This window comes from Entelurus aequoreus, linkage group LG13, assembly GCF_033978785.1.
Source record: "Entelurus aequoreus isolate RoL-2023_Sb linkage group LG13, RoL_Eaeq_v1.1, whole genome shotgun sequence".
In the NCBI taxonomy this organism is placed as follows: Eukaryota; Metazoa; Chordata; class Actinopteri; order Syngnathiformes; family Syngnathidae; genus Entelurus; species Entelurus aequoreus.
The window spans coordinates 18,906,360-18,913,859 of NC_084743.1; the positions used below are offsets into that span (position 1 = coordinate 18,906,360).

A 7,500-nucleotide genomic window follows, 5' to 3' on the forward strand; every position below is an offset into this window, starting at 1 on the left:
CAGACCACGCCCCCTCCACACAAGGTTAAAGTTAAGTTAAGTTGAAGTACCAATGATTGTCACACACACACTCGGTGTGGTGAAATTTGTCCTCTGTATTTGACCCATGCCCTTGTTCACCCCCTGGGAGGTGAGGGGAGCAGTGGGCAGCAGCGGTGCCGCGCCCGGGAATCATTTTTTTGGTGATTTAACCCCCAATTCCAACCCTTGATGCTGAGTGCCAAGCAGGTCTTTGGTATGACTCGGCCGGGGTTTGAACTCACAACCTACCAAACTCAGGGCGGACACTCTAACCCAGGGGTGTCCAAAGTGCGGCCCCGGGGGCCATTTACGGCCCGCAGCTAATTTTTTACCGGCCCTCCACACATTCTGCAAAAATTGCAAAATTGATAATATTGCAAAAATGTAAAAAAAAGTGGAATGAGGTGAAATCTAACAAGAAAAAGTTGCAATGTTGACACAAAGCTGCCATGCAGGCTGTTTTTTTTCTTTTGTTTATTTATCATTTATCATTTGTTTATTTTTATTTTTTTTGCCATTGGTAAAAAAAAAAAAAAAAAACTAAAAATCTATGTTATAATGAATTATTACTTAAAAAATATTTCACTTTAAAATGTTTTATGTGGAAAAAATATTGCATATATTGTGTGGTTGCCATGAAAAAACGTCAAAGTTTTATTTGACAAAAGAGCATAATACAAACAAAATAATAGTTCAAACGTAAAATCGACAGATATATCTGAAGTTGATCTCGTAATTTAAGTGTTAAAAGTAAAACAAAAACTAATAAAAATGTATCACTTTATGAGTGGGGGACCTTTTGGATCCCAAATATATTTAGTAGGATTTTATTTCACATTTCACTGTGATTACTCAAAAATATTAAAGAATTAAAATCAATGGTGTCCTGCATTATTGATCTTTTAGGGCTCTAATTACTAAATACTGCATATTTTAGTTTCACTATAAAAAAACAAAGTTGTCTTTGACAGAAAAGGCATAAAACCTTCTTTTTTAATTTTTTTTTACTTTATATCGACCTGAAGTTGATATAGAGATTTACTGTAAGCGTTAAATAAAAAATAATAATAATTTGACTTATTTTTTTACATTTGAATTACTGAGACCCTTTATGTTCCCCGGGACCCCTAAAGGTTAAAAAAAAAAAATCCATATATTTTGTTAAGGTTTAAAAATGAAAAATATCAAAATGGCCCCCCGCATGCTTAAATTTTTCCGTGTACGGCCCTCAGTGGAAAAAGTTTGGACACCCCTGCTCTAACCACTACGCCACTGAGTAGATACTTTAACTTTAACTTTAAGATATAAATAAATAGATTACTGTACAGATAAACATATTGCACTTTTGCATGTGCATCCATGTTTACGGATGTATGTTATATTGTCTTTATATTCCAGCGAGTTAATCCGTTTTTTGGGGGGGGAATTGAGGGGATTATTATGATGCGTTCAAGAGTCTCATGGCCTGAGGGAAGAAGCTGATACAGAACCTGGAGGTTCTGCTACGGAGGCTGCGGAACCTCTTTCTAGAGTCCAGCAGTGAAAACAGTCCTCGGTACGGATAAGAACGAAATTCCGTTGCATTAGCTGCTTGTAGTGCAGGATAAAAGAGCAATAAGGGCGAGTTAATCCAGATTTTCTGAGCCTTGGTCAGGCAGCGGCTTTTTGCAAATTCCCAGATAGGAGGAAGAGGAGTCCTGATGATCTTTTTTGCTGTCCACACCACTCTTTGCAGAGACTTCCAGTCCAGACAGAGATGCAGTTGGTAAGTAGGCTCTCTATAGTGCCTCTGTAGAATGTGGTGGAAATGGGAGGAGGGAGCTGTGCTCTTTTCATCATGTGCTGCTGAGCTCTTTTAACAAGAGCTCCGGTGTGTAGGGACCAGGTTATATTGTCAGTTACCTGCACCTCCAGGAACTTGGTGCTGCTTACCATCTCCACTGCTGTGCCGTTGTTAAAGGCCTACTGAAAGCCACTACTACCGACCACGCAGTCTGATAGTTTATATATCAATGATGAAATCTTAACATTGCAACACATGCCAGTACGGCCGGGTTAACTTATAAAGTGCAATTTTAAATTTCCCGCTATACTTCCGGTTGAAAACGTCTAGGTATGATGACGTATGCGCGTGACGTCAATAGTTAAACGGAAGTATTCGGACACCATTGAATCCAATACAAAAAAGCTCTGTTTTCACCTCAAAATTCCACAGTATTCTGGACATCTGCGTTGGTGAATCTTTTGCAATTTGTTTAATGAACAATGGAGACTGCAAAGAAGAAAGCTGTAGGTGGGATCGGTGTATTAGCGGCTGGCTGCAGCAACACAACCAGGGGGACTTTGAGTTGGATAGCAGACGCGCTATCCGACGCTAGTCGACGACCGCACGGATGATCGGGTGAAGTCCTCCGTCCTTCCGTCGATCGCTGGAACGCAGGTGAGCACGGGTGTTGATGAGCAGATGAGGGCTGGCTGGCGTAGGTGGAGCGCTAATGTTTTTATCATAGCTCAGTGAGGTCCCGTTGCTAAGTTAGCTTCAATGGCGTCGTTAGCAACAGCATTGTTAAGCTTCGCCAGGCTGGAAAGCATTAACCGTGTATTTAAAGGTCCATGGTTTAATAGTATTATTAATTTTCTGTCTATCCTTCCAGTCAGGGGTTCATTTCTTCTGTTTCTATCTGCATTTAAGCACGATGCTATCACGTTAGCTCCGTAGCTAAAGAGCTTCGCCGATGTATTGTCGTGGAGATAAAAGTCACTGTGAATGTCCATTTCGCGTTCTCGACTCTCATTTTCAAGAGGATATAGTATCCGAGGTGGTTTGAAATGCAAATCCGTGATCCACAATAGAAAAAGGAGAAAGTGTGGAATCCAATGAGACAGCTTGTACCTAAGTTACGGTCAGAGCAAAAAAAGATACGTCCTGCACTGCACTCTAGTCCTTCACTCTCACGTTCCCCATCCACGAATCTTTCATCCTGGCTCAAATTAATAGGGTAATCGTCGCTTTCTCGGTCCGAATCGCTCTCGCTGCTGGTGTAAACAATGGGGAAATGTGAGGAGCCTTTCAACCTGTGACGTCACGCTACTTCCGGTACAGGCAAGGCTTTATCGTCGATGTTCTCTACTAAATCCCTTCAGCAAAAATATGGCAATATCGCGAAATGATCAAGTATGACACATAGAATGGATCTGCTATCCCCGTTTAAACAAAAAAATGTCATTTCAGTAGGCCTTTAAAGAGTGGAGCATGGCTGGACTGGTGCCTCCCGAAGTCGACGATGGATCTCCTTGGTCTTGTCGACGTTCAGGACCAGGTTGTTGGTTCTGCACCAGTCAACCGGATGATTCACCTCCTCCCTGTAGTCCACGTCGTTGTGAAGGGCGATAGATAACCAATGCACAGGGTGGGAAGTGAAAAAGGTGTTGAACGTCAAGAGTCAGGTGTTGCAGAAAGGCTTGATCCTGTCTTCTTCAAAAAAAATCAAGGGGATAACACTCCTTACTTCTTATGTCAAGACGTCCCACAGGAAGGAGGAGAGGTTATTTTGGATAATTAAAAGCCTGACAAGGCTGGCGCCATCCCAACTTGACCACTTTAAAGTGCCGAGGGCAGACGAGGTTGTTTGTGCGGCGATTACTTCTGAATGTGTTTGTGAATTTGTGTGAGTCAACAACTAGATATGTGACCCCGACGAAAAACCATGCTTGAGAAGGGTCAATTTATTGGCAACATTGTACGACAGCTGCCTTTTCTACACCACTTTCCTGTTGGTACTTTACTTTTTTTTTTTTGTAAAACTGTATAAAGAGACACAAAATAAATGTCAAACACTAAAACAAATCAAAACCAGTGAAGTCGGCACGTTGTGTAAATGGTAAATAAAAACAAAATACAATGATTTGCGAATCCTTTTCAACCTATATTCAATTTAATAGACTGCAAAGATACTTAAAGGTCTACTGAAATGAATTTTTTTTATTTAAACGGGAATAGCAGATCCATTCTATGTGGCATACTTGATCATTTCGCGATATTGCCATATTTTTGCTGAAAGGATTTAGTAGAGAAAATCGATGATAAAGTTCGCAACTTTTGCTCGCTGATAAAAAAAACCCCTGCCTGTACCGGAAGTAGCGTGACGTCACAGGAGCTAGTATTCCTCACAATTCCCCGTTGTTTACAATGGAGCGAGAGAGATTCGGACCGAGAAAGTGACGATTACCCCATTAATTTGAGCGAGGATGAAAGATTCGTAGATGAGGAACGTTACAGTGAAGGACTTGAGAGGCAGCGATGGACGTATCTTTTTTCGCTCTGACCGTAACTTAGGTACAAGCTGGCTCATTGGATTCCACACTCTCTCCTTTTTCTATTGTGGATCACGGATTTGTATTTTAAACCACTTCAGATACTATATCCTCTTGAAAATGAGAGTCGAGAACGCGAAATGGACATTCACAGTGACTGAACATGTAAATACACGATTAATAATATTCAGCTTTGCGAAGCTAAAAAAATAGAAGCTAACCTAGCAACGTAGCCAACGTGATAGCATAGCAGTCTCAAATGCAGATAGAAACTAAATTAAGAAAAAACCTGACTGGATGGATAGACAGAATCAAAAATACTATTAAACCATGAACATGTAAATACACGATTAATAATATTCAGCTTTGCGAAGCTAAAAAAAAATAGAAGCTAACCTAGCAATGTAGCCAACGGGATAGCATCAGTCTTAAATGCAGATAGAAACTAGATTAAAAAAAAACCCTGACTGGATGGATAGACAGAAGATCAAAAATACTATTAAACCATGAACATGTAAATACACGATTAATAATATTCAGCTTTTCGAAGCTAAAAAAATAGAAGCTAACCTAGCAACGTAGCCAACGTGATAGCATCAGTCTCAAATGCATATAGAAACTAGATTAAAAAAAACCCTGACTGGATGGATAGACAGAAGATCAAAAATACTATTAAACCATGAACATGTAAATACACGATTAATAATATTCAGCTTTGCGAAGCTAAAAAAAATAGAAGCTAACCTAGCAATGTAGCCAACGGGATAGCATAGCAGTCTCAAATGCAGATAGAAACTAAATTAAGAAAAAACCTGACTGGATGGATAGACAGAATCAAAAATACTATTAAACCATGAACATGTAAATACACGATTAATAATATTCAGCTTTGCGAAGCTAAAAAAAAATAGAAGCTAACCTAGCAATGTAGCCAACGGGATAGCATCAGTCTTAAATGCAGATAGAAACTAGATTAAAAAAAAACCCTGACTGGATGGATAGACAGAAGATCAAAAATACTATTAAACCATGACCATGTAAATACACGATTAATAATATTCAGCTTTGCGAAGCTAAAAAAATAGAAGCTAACCTAGCAACGTAGCCAACGTGATAGCATCAGTCTCAAATGCAGATAGAAACTAGATTAAAAAAAACCCTGACTGGATGGATAGACAGAAGATCAAAAATACTATTAAACCATGAACATGTAAATTCACAATTAATAATATTCAGCTTTTCGAAGCTAAAAAAATAGAAGCTAACCTAGCAACGTAGCCAACGTGATAGCATAGCAGTCTCAAATGCAGATAGAAACTAAATAAAACAAAACCCTGACTGGATGGATAGACAGAAGATCAAAAATACTATTAAACCATGAACATGTAAATACACGATTAATAATATTCAGCTTTGCGAAGCTAAAAAAATAGAAGCTAACCTAGCAACGTAGCCAACGTGATAGCATCAGTCTCAAATGCAGATAGAAACTCAATTTAAAAAAACCATGACTGGATGGATAGACAGAAGATCAAAAATACTATTAAACCATGAACATGTAAATACACGATTAATAATATTCAGCTTTTCGAAGCTAAAAAAATAGAAGCTAACCTAGCAACGTAGCCAACGTGATAGCCTAGCAGTCTCAAATGCAGATAGAAACTAAATAAAAAAAAAACCTGACTGGATGGATAGACAGAAGATCAAAAATACTATTAAACCATGAACATGTAAATACACGATTAATAATATTCAGCTTTTCGAAGCTAAAAAAATAGAAGCTAACCTAGCAACGTAGCCAACGTGATAGCCTAGCAGTCTCAAATGCAGATAGAAACTAAATAAAAAAAAACTCTGACTGGATGGATAGACAGAAGATCAAAAATACTATTAAACCATGAACATGTAAATACACGATTAATAATATTCAGCTTGGCGAAGCTAAAAAAACAGAAGCTAACTTAGATGCGGCGGCGGGCGTACTCACGGTAGCGCGTCTGCTATCCTGCTCAAAACACAACACAACCTCCTGGTGTTGGTGTTGCTGCAGCCAGCCGCTAATACACCGATCGCACCTACAACTTTCTTATTTGCAGTCTCCATTGTCCATTAAACAAATTGCAAAAGATTCACCAACACAGATGTCCAGAATACTGTGGAATTTTGTCGAAGAAAACAGAGGTATTTGAATTGGGTCCAAACACTTCCCTTGACCTCGTGACGTCACGCGCATACGTCATCATACCGCGACGTTTTCAAGCGGAAGTTTCCTGGGAAGTTTAAAATGTCACTTTATAAGTTAACCCGGCCGTATTGGCATGTGTTGCAATGTTAAGATTTCATCATTGATATATAAACTATCAGACTGTGTGGTCGGTAGTAGTGGCTTTCAGTAGGCCTTTAATGTTCGAACTGGAAAACTTTGTTATTTTTTGCAAATATTAGCTCATTTGGATATTGATGCCTGCAACGTGTTTCAAAAAAGCTGGCACAAGTGGCAAAAAAGACTGAGAAAGTCGAAGAATGCTCATCAAACACTTATTTGAACAAGTTAATTGGGAACAGGTGGGTGCCATGATTGGGAATAAAAACAGCTTCCATGAGATGCTCAGTCATTCACAATCAAGGATGGGATGAGGGTCAAATGCGCGAGCAGATTTGTCGAACAGTTTAAGAACAACATTTCTCAACGAGCTGTTACAAGGAATTTAGGGATTTCACCATCTAAGGTCTGTAATATCATCAAAAGGTTCAGAGAATCTGGAGAAATCACTGCACGTAAGCGGCAAGTCCGTGACTTTCAATCCCTCAGGCGGTACTGCATCGGTGAGTAAAGGATATCACCACATGGGCTCAGGAACACGTCAGTAAACCACTGTCAGTAACTACAGTTGGTCACTACATCTGTATGTGCAAGTTAAAACTTTACTATGCAAAGCGAAAGCCATTTATCAACAGCACCCAGAAATGCTGGCACAAGTGGTAATAAAGACTGAGAAAGTTGAAGAATGCTCATTAAACACTTATTTAGAACATCCCACAGGTGAAGCGACTAATTGGGAACAGGTGGGTGCCATGATTGGGTATAAAAGCAGCTTCCAAGAAATGGTCAGTCATTCACAAACAAGGATGGGGCGAGGGTCACCACTTTGTCAACAAATG

The 7,500-nt window shown here is 39.4% G+C and overlaps 1 protein-coding gene across 2 annotated transcripts in view; it reads right to left on the reverse strand.

Moving 5' to 3' along the window:
- Window positions 1–7,500, reverse strand: part of pard3bb (par-3 family cell polarity regulator beta b) — a 422,709-nt gene that overhangs the window by 64,232 nt on the left and 350,977 nt on the right. The window lies entirely within an intron of this gene.